Genomic DNA, 21684 nt, shown 5'->3' with positions numbered 1-21684 from the left:
GGACCGTAATTCAGAGGCACCATTTCTTCCTTGGTCTTTCTTATTCATAGTGCGGCTTTCGCATGCATATGAGGCAATTGAAAATACCATGGCTTGGGTCAGGCGCACCTTAGTCTTTAAGGTGACTTTGCTTTTCAACACTTTAAGGACATCCTGTGCAGCAGATTTGCCCAATGCAATCTGTCTTTTGACTTCTTGACTGCTGCTTCTGTGAATGTTGATTGTGGACCCAAGTAAAATGAAATCCTTGGCAACCTCAGTCTTTCCTCCGTTTATCATAATGTTGCTTATTGGACCAGCTGTGAGGATTTTTGTTTTATGCTGAGGTGTAATCCATCTGAAGGCTATAGGCGCTGAACTTCATTAGTAAGTGCTTCAAGAAGGCAAGATTGTGTCATCTACATAACGTAGGTTGTTAATGAGTCTTTCTCCAATCCTGCACGGTCTTCTTCATATAGCCAGCTTCTCGAATTATTTGCTCAATATACAGATTGAATAAGTATGGTGAAAGGATACAGCCCTGACGCACACCTTTCCCGATTTGGTGAAAAGGAATTCCCAATTTCTGCAAAGGATCCTGTGTTCTCTAGTCTTATGAAGCTGTCAGCTAAGACCTCCAGGATGTTACTTAACTAAAATAAAGACCCGTATATCAAACACATTTTCAGATTCTTGACTTCTACCTGAATGATCAGGCTCTTTTATCCCAGCCTGCCCTAAAACTCCTGTAATGTTTGAATATCAGTGTCTCTTCTCACCAGGATAATGATTTGAAGTCTTTGCTTTCCTAATAGCAAGGAAAAAATAGCTAACACATGTTCCGCTCTTGTCAGTTTATAATACACTTACACATACATTTTCTTCTGTGATATGCATAGCAACCTTGGAAGGGAGGAGAACTCATTTTATGCCCATTTACAGATGAAGAAGTAGAGGTCCCAAGACACTAGTGAGTTGCCCCAGGTCACGGTGTTAATAAGTAGCTAATCTGAGGCTTAAGCCCAAGTCTTCTGATTCTAAATCTACTCCCTCTCACTACACCATACCCCCCGCAAAAAAAAAAAAAAAAAAACAGCCATTGAAAACCCTATGGAGCACAAATCTACTCTGACACACTTGGGGTCACCATGAGTTGTAATCAACTAAATAAACTGGTTTATTTAGTATAGAACCAATTGTTGTGGTCAGCCTTTGGAGAGGAGCCAGAATTACTTCAGATAACTTGGATTTAGATGTAATTAAGTTAACTTTTAACTTTTGGAGGTTCTTAGGTTGAAAGTAGGGATAAGAAAGGAGGACACTTTATGGATGTGAAACCCCATTCGTACAATGTTAGCTTGTCTTCCCCAGACCAAGTTGCCTCGGATGTGTAGAAATCATAAGCTTTCCCTAAAAATACTTGTGCGTTTCCTGGGCTTTACAATCTTGCAGCCCCTTTTGCCTCCTGGGCCCCTACTTTCTTGCCCTGTACCTCTGATTTGTACCATGATGCACCAGGTATGAAACTTGACTCTCCTGTGATTTTCACAAAGACCCTACTCACACAGAGCATTTATGACCTTAGTACCCCTAACTGACCACTGGGGGCAAAATAGAGGTGGGCTGAGCCGCGCCTTGTATTAGGGCAAACACCTTCCCCAGTAAGGCAACCCCACCCTAAAAGTCTTTTCTGACCTCCCTTCTCAAGAGCTTCACCCCCACCTAATCCCAGCTTTACTCCATTATACTCCTAGTCTTCTCTTCTTTTCTCTCTCCTCGTCATTCTTCTCTCCATTCCTTTCAGAGATAAAATAACAAATTCTTCCCCAAGTCTAATTCAGAGCGATTTCCCTTTCTCTTTGGGATCTTGACAGCCATTCTGCAGGGAACCACCCATGCCAAGGGTCTGCACATAAGGGGCGGGAGGCCCATATTGAGGAAACATATTTTCACAAAGAAAGTTCCTTCCAAGTGGAGTTCTTGTGTTAGCTGTTAGGGTGACAAAATAGAGAATTTTTTACCTTGTTACATGGCAGCCAACAGCATTCCAGTCTCAAGTATTGAGTCCTGCTAATTGAATAAATTGTCAGAAACCTAAACAATTGTTATACATGTAACTTATCTAAATCATACACTCTGAATATCTTTGAATTAATATAATGTCCTGTGTATAGGACATAAAAAAAACCCACTAACCTATAGTCTTCTTTTAAAGAAGCCTGCTGCTTGCCAGAAAGTCTGAACCTGTCCACCACAAAGAAGCAGCCTCATGCCATCGTTCATTATTGTATATTTCACTTATGCAAAAATAATTATAGCTTTTGTTACATGAGTGTTTTTGTTACCGTAAATTTTTTTGTCTCTCATAGATTCAGATCAATTATGCAAAGACAATGCACTAATCTGTAAAATCCAAAACAAGCGCAGAAGTGCATCTGTTCAGGAAGTAAACCTTTAATCCTTCCATTTATGGATTTATCTATAAGTGACTGAATCTTTGATCACCCTTCGCTAAAAAAAATCACAGTTTAATTAAAAAATCACTATTTTACATCAGTTTTGAGGACTTGCAGGGAGTTCACTAAACTGCATTGTAATATTGATACAAATTTTGAATTCATAAATAAAATTCTTGAGATTGCTTTTATCTTGCCATGCATTAGCCCAGCCTTACAGATTGTTTTACCCCCTAGGTAATAGAGAAGAAACCTCACCAATGACTCTGGAGTAATATGGAAGAGGATGGAAAAAGCTTGTTTAATGGGTAAGAAATAAAACTGTAATAAAAAAGTATTAACAAAAACTATTCAAAATATCAGTGTTATATGTTGGCATACTATTAAGGATCATGCTAAATGATCAATTATTATCTTTGCCTTACCCCTATTCTGAACTTCTACCACTTTCTTTTTTCTTACCCTTGTGAATTTTTCAGTACCATGAATTAATTTAAGCTAGGAAGGGCAGAGCCATATTTGAAGATATAAATGGGAGTTGGAGACCAGCGACTGCACTAAAACCAACTCTAGGATAAGTCTTGATGCTTATCAGTGGTTGGATAGAGACCATGTCTGTCTTGACTTGTCAAGGGTAATTATCTACCCCTCTTTTCTCCACATATACTGCCAGCTGCTATGATGTTAGGCTCACCATGGGGATCCTGTTCATTTCAGCAAGTGCAGAGTATACGTCAGGCAGTAATCAAATAGAATTCCATAGAAAGTCCAATAAAAGGTTTGACTAAGTGTAGGAGATAAACATTTTCTTTTAATTATACAAGTCCACACATTCTTATCGTCATTCACGCATTGTAGATAACCAAAATCCTCTACCTGAAACTTAGTTCCCTTCCAAAGATAATCTGTATCATTGTAGGATATACATTTGTACAAACCTTTTTCTTTGCTTGGTGATTAAAATCATGGGCTCTGAAGCCAGACTGTTTTTGACTACCCACTACTAACTTGACATTCAGGCAAATTAATCTCTCTGTGCCTCAATTCCTTGGGTGTAAGGTGGGGACAATAAAATGCCTCAGTGATGTTGAGGATTAATTAATCCAAGTAAAAAATTTTAGGGATAATGCCTGGAACATAGTGTTTAAAAAATGTTGGGTGTAATTACCATCTGTATCCCAGTTAACATTTTAATATACCAACTATCCACAGATGAATCTTACTCTGGTATAGTCCAAGAGTTAAACATCTTGTATAAGGTTAACCCTGGTGGTTAGGATTTCTTAAATTTTTTCATAAACATTTTCTTTTGGGCCTCATGCTTCATTTCTTCCAGCATGTGGCTAAACTATGTGTGAGAATAGAGTTACAGATTTTCAACTCTTACTGCATATTTTATGGTGTGTATGTTGCTTTTTTTTTTTTTTATGTTGCTTATAGTCTACAGTAGTTTCATCTTGCCTATAACAGTTAGTAACCATGTCAGAGCAGGGTGCACAATTCTCTTGTTTCTAGATTGCTATGTCAAATTTTCCATTCACTAAAGCTTCTTTCAATCTATTTGAAGGACAAGTCTTCTTGAGCTTCTTTTTTTCTTGCTGCACAAAATTATAGAAGTTTTTTAAATGTCTTTGGCATCTTTTCCATGACTTGTCAGCACTTTCTTCGGTGTGCAAACAATTACCTTTTTTAACAAGGAAGGACGCTGCAACAGTCATTTCTTTTTAGCGTTTCCCTCCTGCATTATTCTCTATACTCTGTTAATTATTATAGACTATTCTATCTGCCGTGACCTTGGGGAGGCTATTTTAGAAGACCGATTTGTAAAAACAAAACCTAACATTTACTGAGTATTTATTATGTGCCAGGCACTGTTTTAAGTGCTTTACTCATTTAAGCCTGTCACCACTTATGAGGGTAGGTACTGTTATTATCTTCGTTGTACAGCTGAGAAAAGTGAGGTACAGATTAAGTAACTTGCTCAAAGTCACATTGCAAGTGGCAACTTCAGGATTCAACCCTAGACACTGCTCCAGAGTCCATGCTGTCGACCAGGATAACGGCTTAGTTAATGAAGTCTTGTAAGGATTGCTAAGGTGGGTGTGAATTTAAATGAGACACTAAAGCAAAATGTCACCTGAAGAAGTCACCATAAGTAAACTGCTTTTGCTTGCCTGTGGGAAGAAAAATTTGAAGGCCTGTATCTCCTTAAGTATGGGAAAATGATGATGTGAGATGACTATTTGGAAAAATTTTTTTCTTGACTGTACTTTATGAATATGGCTGTTTTGCTTCATTGCCAGTAGTTTGTAGTAGAAATAACGTGACCTAGCTAAAGAACAACACATGTTTAGAGGGCATCAGAGTGAGTTGATTTGTAGATTACCATTTAGCTGCTACTCAGAGAAACGTGCAGCCAGAATGATTGAGCGGGCAGCAGTTCGGAACTGATTGGTAATTGGAAATTGCTCTTTTGTCCTGTTAAATAATATTTGAATGACAGTCAGCAGAGAGTTGTGGAAGAGTAGAAGAGCCAGGAGAAACGATACTTATGGGTCTTATAATTAGGACGTCACTTATAAGTGATGGTCTAAAAAGTACATGGACATTAATAATCAATGTTTATGTAGGTACCAGAAGGAGTTATAGTACGTGGTTTTCATTCTGGGGTCTGTCTTGTCAGAAGGAAGCATTGGCTTTTCTTCAAATAACAATTCATTTCCTGTTGAAATATGGTAAAGTACAAAGAGTAAGCCACACTTAAAGTAACAAGCATACTGATAAAATGTTGTGGTCTCCCTGTAAAATATGGCTGCATGGAGTTGGCTGTATTTTCCTTTTTCCACCTCTTTTCCCCCTTTCCCTTGTTCATTTGAGAATCTCTTCTGAACATTCATGGAAGTTATGGCTCATAGTGTATATAGCAGCATTCTCAAAGTCCTTTCTGGGACTTTTCGAGGTCAAAACTGTTTTCCTAAAACAAAACGTTATTAGGCTTTTCCACCTTGATTCTTTCCCACGTGTTCAGTGGAGTTTTCCTGAGGCCACATGCCATCTGATATTGCAACCGATTGAACGAAGAAACAAATATGAGACTCCAACTGTCCTCCTTAAGTCAGACATTAAAATGATCTGCAAAGATGTAAAGCAACGTGGCTCTTCTCACTAAACTTTTTTTTTTTAATACAGGGTTTTTTCCTTAAAAAATATTATTTATTTTGACATGAAATGGGCTTATTTTTAAATGATTTAATTTAAAATTTTTGTTTTAATTTCTAATATAAAATATTAATAGATGTAACCATATAAACAAAAGCCCTTTGGGGTCTTCAATAATGAATAAAAGTATAAAGGGGTCCTAAGACCAAATATTTTGAAAACTACTGCTCTCAAGAGTCAAAAGTGTGAATAGAAATCCATTATATTTAATATTACCTGATAAGGTTTATATTTCTGAAAATGTTAACTGTTTACTGGGCAGAAGAGACTTATTTAGAGTTCTCGTATTCCGCTTTAGCTTTACATGTAACAGCTCCTTTATTCTGAGTGAACAGAAATGCTGCTTTTGCCTTACTACTAGTATATTACCTACAGGCACGATCAGACAAATTATTTTATAGATGTTGAAGGTTAGTAAGTGATTTGCTTTTATTTGTGAATTGAGCAATATTTAAATGTAGCATATTTTGGAAATCCATGGAATATTATTATAGAGTGCTTTGTCGTGTCCAAGTCTGACATGATCACGTTAAGTGAGGCTCTCTAGATTACAGTGAAAACCACTGTGGTTTGTTTCTACCTTAGAACATTATAGTGATTCTAGGGTGGGCCAGAAAGACATGGTACCCTCTCTAAAGGCTGGGCAGACAGTGTCCATAACATGACACCTCCATCTGAACTATAGTGACAGTCTAAAGAAGTAAAAATTTTGTTCCCTTTTCATAATTGTGTTAGAGGGTATGTTCCGGATTATAAGAAGCTGTGGAAATCTGGACTGAGAGGAGAAGGGAAGCATTGGCTGAATACTGTCCAACCTCACCAACAACCCCACTGATGTGTACCCAACTCAGAATGTCCTTTGTACTGGTTGCTTCCAACTTTGCAGAGAACTTTCCAGGACAGACTTTTACTTTACAGTATGAATTGAGCATCTACTGTGTGGCAGGTTGGAAATATATAACCGAACAAAACAAAAAGCAAAAAAATCTCTACTTAACTTACATGCTAGCTTACATTACAGCCTTTAAATTCTTCGCCCTAGTCGCAGCTCCCTCCTCAGGGAAATCTCAGAGTTGGTGGTCCTTGTAGATCTCAGACACTGGTTGTTCCTCCTTGGCATAGTGCTGAGATTAGAGTGCAAACAGCTTGACATTTTGTGATTTTTAATATAAAATAAATGACACCAAATGGTCTGGGATTTTTCAAATTTTACATGGAACCCCAATATAGCAATAATAGTGGACCTATCCAGTCACCCTTGTGGTTGATTTAAATCTAGTTTTGTTTTCAAAGTTAGTGCCAGTTTTGTCAAGAAATTTAACTTAAATACGAACGGATGTTAAATTTATTCTAATTGTTTTTTTTTGTTATTTGAAGAAAAATGTTCTTACATGTGGGAGATTTTCCTTGCCTGGTGATTTGCTTCCCAAGACCCTGTAATTTATTTAATAGACTTTTACACAGAAAGAGATTACTTGGCTCATTAGATTCGGTCACTTAAAAATGCCTTGAAGGTTAACTAATGTGACCATCAGGCTTCTGCTCACCACCTAGATGTCTATCTTATCACTCGCTAACTTCAGCCATTTCCAAGTGCAGGAATTGGGAATACCATTAGAATATTAATGGAAAAAGAAACATGACATTCAAAGTGCGAATGACCACAATTTTTCTTAAAAGATTATTTTAGAGATACACTTTAATAGACACTCATTTTTTATTGGGTAACATTTTGGCCTTCTCTTCATTGACACTGTGAAAGGAGCTTTCTAATTAGAATGACCAAATGGCTGTCATCTATTCAGGATTGCCACCTTCCAGGTACCTCCATCCTTGGCTGTGCCTGGTATACCAAAGACCACAACATCTAAGGTTCAAACTCTCCAGCAAGTAAAAGCTGAGTCCTTTGCCAGAGTGGGAGAGGCATAGTCATTTGGCTGCTCAGAGTGGAAGAGGGAAAATCTGTGAGGATCTTTTTTTTTTTTTTAACTGTTGTTGAGAATATACACAGCAAAACATACACCAATTCAACAATTTCTACGTGTACAATTCATTGACATCGATTACATTCTTCAAGTTGTGCGACCTCTCTCACCCTCCTTTTCTGAAATTTTCTGCGCTCATTATCATCAGTGCACTGCCCCCAAGCTTTCTATCTAGTCTTTCTAGTTGCTCTTGTCAGTTTGATTCCACATAGATCCAAAAAAAAAAAACCAAACACAGTGCCGTCAAGTCGATTCTGACTCATAGCGACCCTATAGGACAGAGTAGAACTGCCCCATAGAGTTTCCAAGGAGCACCTGGCGGACCCTTTGGTTAGCAGCGGTAGCACTTAACCACTACACCACCAGGGTTTCCTCCACATAGATAGTTCTTCAAAAGAGCACCATATTTAAGGCAAATATTCTCTACTAAATAAGCTAACATTGTTTGGTTTAAAGAAGACTTCAGGCAATGTGTTTTGATTTAAGGTTTAAAGATCCTTAGGGCAATATTATCAGGAGTTCATCCAGCTTCCAGAAAGTCTGGAGTCCATGAGCATTTGAAATTCTGTCGTGCATTTTACCCCTTTTGATCAGGATTCTTCTATAGTATCTCTGATGAAAATGTTCAGTAATGGTAGCCAGTCACCATCCAGTTCTGTTCTCATGGCAAAGGAGGCATTTGTTCATGGAGACAATTAGGCATACATTCCATTTCCTCCTCCTATTCCTGACTCTCCCTCTTCCTCTGCTGCTCCAGGTGAATAGATGGCCACTTGCAAGTTTTTAACACCCCCAGGCACTATACAGTGAGCTAGAAGTTAGAACAAAAGCACTAAAAACATTAGGCCAATTACTATGAGATGTTCCATAAAACCATGACCCTAGATCTCTAAACCAAGAAACCAAATCCTATGAGGTATTTGATTGTACATAAGCAGCCTGTGAGAATCCTTTTAAAGACATTCAGCCAACCTCATTTTTTTTTTTTTTTTGGACCCATACCTTACCTCTATCTTCAGAAGTATGTGGAGCCTCCAATTCCTGAGCCTTCCTAGCTTCTGAAGTTCTAAACAGTCTGCTTCTTATTTGCTTCACCTTGCTGTAGGCATTTACATTTTAGATGCTCTTGTCTCTTACAGTTTCCATTCCTCCATTTACTTTCCAGCTTCCGAACCTTTGATGATACTTCTCATCTGCTGTTGTGTTGTCTCCCGTTCTTTTTGTCCTTATAAATTTGTGTCTTTTTTATTTCTTTACTGTGATTTTACTGGGGTTTTGAGGAGAGAAGGTAAACATTTGCACGCATTCTGCCATGTTTTACTGGAAGCCCAAGGGTTAGCAAATATTATTGAGTGTTTGCAACATACCAGGAATTGCATTAGATACTGGGTTATTTCTCTAATTAAAAATCCCTTCAAATTCTATTTCTATTGAAGTTTAGCAAACTCATTCATACTAGTGTTATTCACTAATTTTCTTTTAGCGCCTTTATATGCTAGGCACTATTACATAAATAATGTCATTTCATCATCGCATTAGCTCTGCAAGGCATTTGATATTATACCTCATTTTAATGGATGTGGAAACAAATTTACAAAAGTTAAATAACAAATTTAAAGTCACACAACTATGAAAAGGTAATGCTAAGTTTGAGATAAGTTTCCAAAACAAATAGCACTTTCTATTATACTGTACCTATGCCAACTATATATGGGAGATTAGATAGCTATTGTGGGTTTTTAAGCAGAGGAATACAGTATAAGATGAAAATGCTGTTTTTGTTTAATATAGTGATAATATTCAGGATCTACTATAGTAGATCCAGAAAGAGAGGAGGAATCAAGATCAACTAGCAGTTAAAGCAGCAGTAATGCAGGCATACAGTGTTAAGGGCCTAGATTTGGGGAGAGGAGGTAGCAGTGGAAATGGGGAGGGTGACTAGGTTCATGGAACCAGGGGCATTTAAATCCATTCTCTTAAATGAACTACTTTAACGAAGAACCTTGGACAGGGCCTCATACTCTAAATTTTTGAATACATGCAGGCTTTGGTAGCTGACTTGATTTTGACACGATAAAGAGAATGCCAAATTTTCAAGTCCAGGAAACTAGGTGACCAGGAGTATCATATCCAGGAATGGGGAAAGATAGGAACAAGTGCTGAATTATGGGGAAATTAGTAAATTTAAGTAATATTACATATGATTTTGTGGTCGTTTGAAGTTATGAGCATCTGACATGTTCTGTATTCCTTTTTCTGTTTTTATTTTTGATACTTATCACACCTACTACAGAAAGTTGACTCCATTAAGCTGTGTTGCTTTCTGGTAGATAATATGTAGTTTTATTTTCAAACTGATCTTTAGTGCTTTTAAATCTGTAATTTGAGGGTCATTTTTTTTTTTTCCTCCTTTTTGAAGTTGAGTACTCTGATTTCATTAGTGCAGAAAGTGTTTTTACAAATTAATTTTTTAAAAAACAGGCAATCGATAGTTCACACAAAAAGCAAAAAAGATCTTAAAAGTCATGCAAATAACAACAGCAAATATATACATATATGTTGTTGTTGTTGTGTGCCATGTAGTTGATTTGGACTCGTAATGACTCTATAGGACAGAGTAGAACTGTCCCAGAGGGTTTCCTAGGCTGAAATCTTTATGAGAACAGATCACTTTTCTCCTACACAGCCACTGGTGTGTTTGAGCTGCCCACCTTTTGGTTAGCAGCCAAGCACTTAACCTTTGTGCCAGTAGGGCTCTTTCTCTCTATATATACATATATATTTAATTGCCAGATTGAAAAATATTTAAAGATATATCAGTCCCTACTATTGGCAAGCATGTGGGGCGACATGGACTCTTAAATACTACTGGGAGGGAATGTAAATTAGCGCAATCGTTTTAGAGGACAGTTTGATGATATCCATCCAGAAATTCATCTTCTATAAATTATCCTGCAGGCACACTTATATAAGTGTGTCATATATATGGATAAGAATATCGATGGCACATATTTTGTAATAACTGCAAACAGCAAAATTCCCTAGGAATCTAGTGAAATGAATTATGCAGTTCATATCTAAGAATATGATATAGTCTTTAAAAAGGGTCAGGTAAAGCCAGATATATGGAAAAATGTCCAAGATAAATCAAGCTTCAAAAAAAGCAAGATGCAAACATAGTTTATAAAGGTAATGTTCTACACCCTGGTTTGATGAGTACGGTCTGGAGTCTTAAAAGCTTGCAAACCGCCATCTAAGATACAACTGTTGGCCCCTTCCCATCTGGAGCAAAGGAGAGTGAAGAAAACCAGACTCAACGAAGCAGTTAGAACAAAGGACTAGTGGCCCAAAGGAACTGCAGCCTCCTCTAGCCTGAGACCAGAAGAACTAGATGGTGCCTGGCTACTACTATCTACTGCTCTGACCAGGAGCACAGTAGAAGGTCCCAGCTAGAATAGGAGAAAAATGTAGAACAAAATCCAAATTTGTTAAAAAGTCCCAACTTACGGATCTGACAGAGACTGGAGGAACCCCTGAGACTACTGCCCTAAGACACCCTTCTAACTGGGAACTGAAGTACTACCGTAGGTCACCTTTCAGCCAAATAATGGACTGGCCTATAAAATAAACAGTAACACCTTTGAGGAATATGCTCCTGAAAACAATCAACTATATGAGATCAAAAGGTCAACATTTGCCCAAAAACAAAGATGAGAAGGCAGGGAAACCGGACAAATGGAAATGGGGAGCCCAAGGTGAAAATGGGGAGAGTGCTGACACATTGCAGGGATTGCAGTCAATGTCACAGAGCAATTGTGTATTCATTATTGAACGGGAGATTAATTTACTGTGTAAACTTTCACCTAAAGGACAATAAAGTGTTCAAAAAAGGAAAGAAAAAAACAAAAAAGGCAAAATGCAGAATAATATGTATGATTAGGATTCAATTTGTATTAAAAAATTATATTTATATATTAAGTATATACTGTAAATATAATTTAACTTTATACTAAGGCATGAATATGTATATTCTAAATGCGTAAAATATTTCTGGCAGGGTGCTCCAGAAGAACTCTCAGTCAGCAGTAGTTACCTCTGGAGGGGAGGCTGGGGATGGAGAGCAGAGGGAGAGTTTTACTCCTGGAATTTTTATAGTCTGTACACATATAGGAGCCTTGGAGGTGCAGTGGTTGAGCATTCATATGCTAACCAACAGGTTGGTGGTTCAAACTCACCACTGGCTCCACGGAAGAATGATGTGGCAGCCTGCTTCCATAAAGATTACAGCCTTGGAAACTATCGGGCAGTTTTACTTTTTTTTTTTTTTATAGGATTGCTATGAGTTGGAACTGACTTGATGGCAATGGGTCTGCTTTTTTTAATTTTTTTTTTTTTTTTGCTTACACATTAATTGTCGAAAATTAATTTGAAAAAACTAGGACTCCAGTTGCCCTTTGCTAAGCCAATAGCTAATCCTGCTTTCCATAATTTTTAAAAAACATTTTTTATGGAAAATTTCAAACTTCATCCCTCTTTCTCACCCTATTCCTGGATTATTTTGAAACAAATTCTATATTTTATATGATTTCATGGAAATATTTTATCATGTACCTCTAAAAGATGAGAATTATTTTTTAAAAGCATAGCCACTGTAATCATCATACATAAAAATTGACCCTAATTCCCTAATCTCATCAAATATCTAGTAGTGTTCTCACCTTTTTTTAATAATTTGCTTGTTTGAGTCAGAATCTAAGTAAAGTTCAAACATTGCCTTTAGTTAGTATGTCTCTTGAATATCTTGTAATCTATTCCTCCTTCATATCTTTCTCCTTTTTCCCCTCCCTCCCTCTCTCACTCTTGGTGTCTCTCTGTTTCTTTTTTCCTTTCAATTTATTTGTTGAAGAAACAGTCATTTGTCCTGTTGAGTTTCCTTAAGTCTGAATATTGGTGACTCTATTCCAGTGGTATCAGTTAACGTTTACTATGTTATCTATAAATTGATAGTCAGCTGTAGAGACTAATTAGATTCAAGTTCTGTTTTTTTTTTAAAGAAATACTTAATAAGTGCTGGTATATACTGCCATCAGGAAGTACATAGTGTCTGATTGTCTCTTTTTGTGATGTTAGTAGCCATTGATGATCATTGCCTAGGTCCATTAATTCATAAGTGTCTTCTATAAATTGAGCTATTAGCTAGACCTTCTGGAATGACATCTGCCAATGTATTACATATTCTAGGATATACAACACTTAGCTACAGATTGCATTAAACAATTTCTAAGTTTTTATATTGTCTACAACTATTTCCATTGGTGTTCTAGTTTATCTTTGGGCCCTTCCATCATGATTTGAAGTACTGCATTTGATTAGATAGATCATCTTGTTTGTCAAACCAAAATAAATAAATAAATAACTTTTGCTTTCTCAATTTTTATCAGGGTATTTTCCTTTTCACTTCCAAGGGTATATAAAAGGAATGTTAAATGTAACTGTCAATCATTTGCCAAAGAGGAAATTAAAGTAGAAAGTTGTATGTTAATCCATTCAGCTTTTCATTCAGCAAAGTTTAAGTACCTACTACTAACCTAAAGGTTGGTGGTTTGAACCCGCCTGGCAATACCATGGAAGAAAGGCCTGGCAATCTGTTTTTGTTAAGATTGCAGCAAAGAAAATGCTGTGGAGCATGAGAGGTCATCATGAGTTGAAATCAACTTGATGTCAAGAGGTTTGTTTCTTTTTTAAATGCTCCTGGCACCATGTCTGCCTCAGGTTGGTTATAGTTGTGATACAGTCAAGCAGATATGTAGTCAATCACGATGTAATGTGCTAGAATGTTATGTAAGGGAAAGTAGAGTGCTCTGAGAACACATAGAAGGTACACCTAACCCAATCTCCAAGAGTAGTGGAAGTTTTCCTGGAAGAAGGAACTTTACATTAAGACGTGAAGGATAAGTAAGAGTACGTCAGGCTAAGGAAGGAGTAGGTGGCCAGAGGAACGATGAAAACATCTAGAGGAGGGAGCAGCATAGTGGAGAGGCCCAGAACTGAGAGAGAGCAGTTCATAAGAAAACTAAACATAATTTAGAACAGCTAGAGCATAGCGGGGAGCCCTGGTGGCATAGTGGTTAAGAGCTACGGCTGCTAACCAAAAGGTCAGTAGTTCGGATATACCAGCTGCCCCTTGGAAACTCTATGGGCAGTTCTGCTCTGTCCTATAGGGTTGGTATGAGTCAGGATCGACTCGATGGCAATGGGTTTGTTTAGAGCATAATGGGGTTGTGAGGAGAAGAGGGATGGGTAGAGGGGTGTGCAGGATCCAGTCACAAAAGACTTTACCAACCAGGTTAAGGAGCAGTTGCAGCTTGAGAATGACATGTTTGGGTTTTAGGCTGAATGCAGGAAGACCTGTTAAAAGGCAGTTACAGTAATGTAGACTAGAACTGATGGTGGTCTAAATTAGATTAGCAGCAATGGAGATGGAGATAGTTTTGTTCATTCTTACCAAGCACCTGTTTTCTGCGAGGTGCTTTTCCAGGTGCTTGAGATACAGCAGTGATCAAAATAGACAGAACTCTTCCTCTAACTTATAGTCTAGTCGGGGAGAAAGCCAATAAGATAAATTAAAATATATACTATATTTAGGCAGTGATAAGTGCCAGCGAGGAAAATAAAGTCGGGAGGGGAACGAGGGAGTATTAAGTGGGGAGGGAATGGTTTTATTTAGAGTGTCTGGGAAGGCTTCACTGAGAAGGTAACATTTGAGCACACATCTGAATGAAGTGAGGAAGCAAGCCATGTGAGTATCTGAGGAAAGCGCTTAGTAGGCAGAAGAAACAAAATTGCACATGTCTTGAGATGAGAGAGTCCCTGTTGTGTTGGAGGAACAGTGAGGAGATCAGTGTGACTGGAGAGGAATTAGTGAGAGGGGGCATAATGGAAGATGAGATCAGAGAGAGCAAAGAATCTGATTTTATAGGTCATTATTAGTCATTGTAAAGATGTGATGGAGAGAAATAGATTTGCAACTTATAAGGAAGAATCAATAGAACCTGGGGATTCACTGGATGTGAGAGATAATGGAGAGGAAGGACTCTTTGATCACTGAGATAAGGTAACGCAGGAGGAAGAGGAGGCTTGATTGGGGTGAACGAGAGTTCAGTTTTGCATATGATTTCTTTAGATTGTCAGTAGACTGATACACTTACGAGGAAAATCTAGATCGGAGCTATAGATTTGGCAGTCATCAGCAAAGATGATGATCTATGCTCGGCAGATATTTACTGCTGTTACAAGTCATCGTGGAACTGGTCTTTAAGAGGTCAACAGCAGTATGGTATTTGTCTTTTCTTTCTACAAGTGAACCCATCATTATATGTGATGACATGAGTTTTTTCATCAGAACCAGTGATATAACATGAGCTTTTTGATTTCACTTGTGAGAATAAAGCAGGTGGAGCAGACAAGGTTAGATACTTACTATGCAAATCTCTTTTATTACAATATTGAGGAAGAGGTAATATTGATGACACCCATTTTGAAGGGGAAAAATCTCTCACCATAAAGTGGGTTTTGGAAGATCCCTGATTAGGGACAGATTTGACTATTCAACGGTCAGAACAGTTCCTGAGTGATGGGCAGCAATGCTAAGTTAGAATTGGATGGGGCCCTTAGGACGCTGAAAACCACTTCTCCCAACACATACCACGCACTACACTACACACACACATACCCCATTTTCATTTTGTCCTCATTCTTAGTCTTTAAGATGTCCACTAAATTCCTGGTTGATATCAATCTATTTGAATAGTATAGCAGCTGCTCCTACCAAGAGAGAAGTCATTATGATTTTTTGCCTTAAGCATGGTTTCAGGAGATTCATCTATCCATTGAGTCCTCATTTACTGGTGATCTACATCAGTCTCTATGCAATGCCTGGGTTACAAAAGATGACAATCAGGTGGATAAAGGAAACCAGGGATTGTAGTCAGGCATGCCATTGTATTGAACGTGAAAAAGATATTATAGGAATACCAAGGAAGAGTTCCTGAAGCTCTAGGCTGAGTTAGGCAAACTTACAAAAGAAGAAGATAACTTCTGAAGCCGTAGCCTTTCATTTACTGCATAGTCCATGTGTAACACTTCTCTGCACTTTCTGGCCTTGTATCTAAGCCTCATAGACCCATTTTCTTGAGGAAAGCTTGGTTTATGAGTCCTTGGATGACCTTCCTTATTCTTTCCTAATATTCTGTAGAATATAGTAGCCAGAGGGGGATAACTACAAGGTTAATTAACAGAAGAAAATAGAATGAGTAGGTTTATAGGAGTTTATATTAATTTATAATAAAAAGTAATAATACTGTTATAAAAATTCAACTGTGTAGAAGAGCTGTAAAAGTAAAGTGGCTTCTATCCTGTAGAACACATTCCTCAAACTTTTGTCGTTTGTATACTGCTTTCATGATTTTTACCACACTCCAGTAACATCTGTAGTTATTTACTTAATATTTTTCTGTAAACCAAATTACTTTTTTTAGTTTAAAAAGCTACTTTAATCTCATCTTAAAAAATGCCCATGGAGTTACGGGATTTTTTCTTTATAAAACACAGTAAAATAATATATGACTTACTAAATTAAAAAAATACCCCTAGAGAGATCCATTTCTTAGTAAGTTGAAGTAAGCACACTACACTCAGTCGCTCCCACTGAATGCAGCCAAAAACATGGAACAGCAATTTGAGGACTCTGAAAAGTAAATTAGTAGCAGGTGGATTAGAGAAGAAGTTCAGGATTTGAAGAATCCAGCTATGAGTTTCTGTTTTATTTATAGTACCCCCTGGCCTGGACTCAAGGCAGCCTGAAACCTGGAAGTAGGCACCAGACATGTGCAGAGAGCTCTAGGATAAATCCTCTAGCTCTGGTTTGAGTAGGAAAGGAGACTTAGAACACTCAGGGAGAGTGGGATAAATTATCCCCTTTAAAACAATTTTGGAGGCCCTCTTGTGCTCAGCCCTTAGGCAGCCTTGTGGTGGTAGTGGTGGTGGTAGTGATAGTGACAGCAGCAGGGACCCACAGATGCCTAAGACTTTGAGAGAAGGGAACTTTTTCTCCTGTTGGAGAAGCTATAACTCCAAAAGTATGGGAAGACTGCCCATCATTTTTTTTTTTTTTCTCTTTTTCTGTCCTCCTGCTGCCTAGCAGGGGAGTGCCAGAGAAAAAAACTTCCTGGGAAATGGTGAGGAGGAGGAGTTTGTGTAAGCAGGCCCCATAAAGTTGTTATGAACTTTTGGGCCCATCCTTAAGCAGGACATTCATGGATCTGATCCTAAAGAGTATACTAAAATCTCTGAGAATTGAATTATGAAATAGACTACTTCCTAGGTCCTAGACTGACCACTGGATAGCACTCATGGCAGACAGATCTGGATAGCTCTGCAAAGCTTTTGACTTTGAAACTGATATTTAATTCACAACTGACAGAAGAGTGGTTGGAACTTATGGCCTGAATCCAACCAGGTTGATTACTTGCTAAAACAAAAATATCAACATTCTCCATAGTATTTAAATAAAATTCAGAGTCTTATAATACTCAAAATGTCAGGATACAATCCAAAATTACTCAGCATACAAATAACCAAGAAATTTTCAACCCATGTCTAAAAGACAACTAGTAGTTACCAACACTGAGATGACACAGATATTGGAATTGTCTGACAAAGACTCTAAAGCAGCTATTAGAAAAGTGCTCCAAAAGAAATAAGGGCAAACGCTCTTGAAATGAATGGTAAGCTAGAAAGTCTCAGCATAGAAAGAGAAGATATAAAGAAGAACTAAACAGAAATTTTAGAACTGAAAAATATATTAAAATTAAAAACTCATTGGGTGGCCTCGATAGCAAATGGAGAAATCAGTGAATTTAAAGATAGATCAGTAGAAATTGCTCAGTCTAAACAATAGAGAGAAAAAAGATTGCGATAAAATGAGCAGAACCTCAGGGACCTGTGGGACAATAACATAAAGTCTAACATTTCATGTCATTGCAGTCCCAAAAGGAGAGGAAAAAGTGTATGGTGCAGGACAAGTATGTGAAGAGCTAATGGCTGAAAACTCCTTAAATTTTGTGAAATGGAAGTTAAAACCATGATGAGATACCACTACACACTTATCAGAATCACTAGAATAAAAAAAAAGTCCTGACAACACCAAGTGCTGCCAAGGATGTGGAAAAACTGGAACTCTTATACATTACAGGTGGGAATGCAAAATGATCGTCACTCTGGAAAACATACACTTATCATGTAACCTAGAAATCCCAGTCCTAGATATTTACCCTAGAGCAATGAAAACGCATGTTTATACAAAAACCTGTACATGCATGTTTATAGCAGCACTGTTTATAATCACTGAAACAACTGTTGGAAGCCACTCAGATGTCCATTAATGGGTGAATGGATAAACAAACTGTGGTATATCCACACAACAGAATACTACTTAGAATAAAAAGTAACAAACTATTAATATACATACTATAGTATATACCCAGACATTGAAATATTAATAGAAATGCTATAGATACAAAACTATAACTATAGATACTCAGTTAGATGGCTCTCAAAGGCATTATGCTGAGTGAAAGCCAGCATACCAAAACTACAATGAGATGTCACTTCACACCCACTAGGATGGCTATGATTTTAAAAAAAAAGGAAAACAACAAGTGTTGGCAAGGATGTAGAGAAATTGGAACCTTCATCTATTGGTGGTGGGATTGTAAAATGGTACAGCCACTGTTGAAAGCAGCCTGGCAGTTCTTCAAAAAGTGAAACGTACAGTTTACCATGTGACCCAGGAATCCCAATCCTAGGTATAGACCCAAAGGAATTGGAAGTAGGAACACAAACAGAAACTTGCACACCAATATTCGCTGCAGCATTGTTCACAATAGCCAACAGATGAATGAATAAATAAAATGTTGTACATATATACAATGGAATATTGCCCAGCCATAAAGAGAAATGAAGTTTTGATATGCAACAACATGAATGAACCTTGAAAACATGCTGAGTGAAATAAGTGAGTCATAAAAGGATAAATATTGTATGATCCCACTTATATGAAATAACTAGAATAGTCAGGTTTATAAAGACCAAAGTTAATTAGTGATTACCAGGAGTAGGTGGAAGGGAGGGAGAAGGGAAGACTAAATGCTTAGGGGACAATAAGCTTCTGTTCAAACGAAACGATAAAGCCAAACCAGTTGCAAGTGAGTTGATTCCAGCTCATGGCAACCCCATGTATTTGAGAGTAGAACTGTGCTCTACAGGAGCTTCTGTTAAGCATGATGGAAAGATTTGGGAAAAGATAAGATATTTGAAAAACATGATGAACGCAAGTTATTGCCACTGAATTGTACCTGTGAAGAATGTTGAAATGGCACATGTTTTGTTATATATATATTTATCACACTTTTTTAAAAAAGCATATACAAACACTTGTATACAAATATTCATAGCAGCTTTATTTGTAATAGCCAAACCTAGGAACGATCCAGATGTCCATGAACAGGTGAATGGATGAACAAATGTGAAACAATGGAATACTAGTCAAGATTAAAAAGGAGTGAAATATTTATACATGCAATAACATAGATGAATCTCAAAATAGTTACGCTGAGTGAAAGAAGCTAGACAAAAAAAGAGTGCATAATGTATGATTCCATTTATATAAAATTCTAGGAAATGTAAACAAATCTTTAGTGACAGCCTGAGGACAGAGGATAGAAGAAAGGGGTTACAGAGGAGCTTGAGAAAACTCTTGGTGGTGGGGTGTTCATTATCTCAAATGTGTTGATGTTCTCCTGGCTATACACATATGTCAAAAATTATGAAATTGTACACTTTAATTATATGCAATTTATTTTACCTCACTAAAGCTCTTAAAACAAGAAGATTGCATACCAAATGACGCCATTTATATAACATTCTCAAAAAGTCAAAACTATAGTGACAGAGAACAAATCAGTGGTTCCTAGAGGTCAGGAGTAGGAGGAGGATGTGACTGCAAAGGGTGGCATGAGTGAGTTTTTAGGGTGATGGAATTGTTCCATATTCTGATGGTGGCAATGGTTATATGAATCTACACGTGTTAAAATTCAGAGAACTGAACATACAAAAAAAGTAAATTTTACAGTATGTTAATTAAAAAAATAAATATTTACTCCTGCACCCTAAAATTATCTAATATACAAACATTTTGAAACATACCATCAGGTGTGAGGCAAGGAAGTACAGTGGTTTACAACATGAGCTAAAAAGGCAGAATTGGGTTCAAAATCAGCTACATATTAGCCATGTGTTCTTGGCCTGGTTATCAGCCTGCTCACATTTTATGTGATGTGGGGAGCGGAGAGGGGTAACAGTATCTACCTTATAGGATTATTGTTAGGTTTTTTGAGATTTGGAATTTGAAGCATTTCATATATGGCATGGCACATGATGGTGTTGTTTTAGCGGCCACTGAGTCGGCCCCTGACTCATGGTGACTCCCTGCAAAATGGAATGAAATACTGCCTGGGGATTGTTGTGTTGTGATCCACAGGGTTTTTATCAGCTGATTTTTGGAAGTGGTTCTTGTCTGTCTTAGTCTGAAAGGTCCCCTGAAACCTGTTCAGCATCATAGCAACATGCAAGCCACTACTGAAGGACAGGTGGTGGCTGCACGTGAGGCGCATTGGCCAGGAGTTGGAAGTGAGAGTGCTGCTGCTGAATCCCCATTGCCTCTGTTGACACATGATAGGTTGTTTGGTAAATAATAATTTTCTTAAAGTTTTATTGGGGTAAAATATATATAGCAAAATTTTGCCATTTTAGCCATTTTTACACAGTTAATTGACATTAATTACATTCGCCATGCTGTGCTAGCATCAAAACCATCCATTTCCTCAAGTATTTCATCACCCCAAACAGAAACTCAGTACCCCTCTAACAATAATTTCTTGTTTCCCCTCCCCTAGTCCCTGATAACCACTGATAAACTTTTGTCTCAGTACATTTGCCTATTCTAGATAAGTCATATAAGTGGAATTATATAATAGTTGTCCTTTTTTTCTGACTTTATTCAGTGTGATGTTTTCAAGGTTCATGTCATCGCATGTATCAGAACTTCGTTTTCCTTTATGACTGAATAATATTCCATCACATGTATGTACCACATTTTTTATCCATTCATCTGTTGATGGACTCTAGTGTAAATAATAATTTTTATAATTATTATTGTTTGTCACATATGTCTGTAGTGGGATAAATGGAGAGAGACATCTACATTCCAGTGACCCAGCTGCTGGTTGATTTTGTGCAAATTATTTAACCTTTTAGAACCTTTGTTCTTCTCTAAAATGGGGATAATATTTCTATTGGGCAGAGTATGTGGACAAAAGATATGCAAACAATATAAAATACCATCACAAAAATAACTTTATAAAGTATGAAAATTATGCTAAGCTCTTTCCGTACATTTTCTGTTTTTATTTTCGTAGCAACCATGATGATGTATAGGAGCTAGGATTCAAACTCTGATCCGCATGAGTCTACAGCTCGTGCTTTTAACTCTCTGTGGTGTAGCATGGTGGATGCTCAGACAGTGGAAGCTGTTACAATACTATAAGAAAATCTGAGAGATCAGTAACCCCCCCACCTCAAAGTATATTTCCTTGGGCTCATTCAGCCATGGTGGGCATAGATATTTGTTTTGTTCCTCTACATTTCTTTCCAGTTTCTAGTCTGGGTATAATTATTAGTGTCATGAGGGAGCTAGCATTTTGGTCCAATCTATCTTTGGATGTCTGTTTTTTGTTTTGTTTTGTTTTGGCTTCAGCAGTAAGGAAATTTATTATCTGAATAACTGAAAATCCAGAAGAAAGGTGAGGTCTCAGTGTGCCTCAGTGAGGGTTCCTTCCTAAGTCTTGTTCCCCAACTTGTCCTAACATGATTTCTAGGAGCAATTGAACTTCATCCTGTGGGCTGCCTTTCCTAAAGGAGGACCTCCC

At 37.5% G+C, this 21684-nt stretch overlaps 1 protein-coding gene across 7 annotated transcripts in view; it reads left to right on the top strand.

Annotated features, from left to right (window-relative positions):
* The window catches only part of USP49 (ubiquitin specific peptidase 49), a 126463-nt gene that overhangs the window by 43932 nt on the left and 60847 nt on the right, over nucleotides 1-21684 (top strand). For all 7 annotated transcript variants that reach the window (XM_049891763.1, XM_049891769.1, XM_049891777.1 and 4 more), the window contains exon 3: nucleotides 2673-2743. The gene's annotated coding sequence lies outside the window, so the exon portion shown is untranslated. The remainder of the gene's footprint in view (nucleotides 1-2672; nucleotides 2744-21684) is intronic.

Source organism: Elephas maximus, chromosome 1 (assembly GCF_024166365.1).
Source record: "Elephas maximus indicus isolate mEleMax1 chromosome 1, mEleMax1 primary haplotype, whole genome shotgun sequence".
NCBI lineage: Eukaryota > Metazoa > Chordata > Mammalia > Proboscidea > Elephantidae > Elephas > Elephas maximus.
The sequence above is the reverse complement of the archived record's forward strand: the minus strand, read 5'-3'. Positions and strand labels throughout refer to the sequence as shown.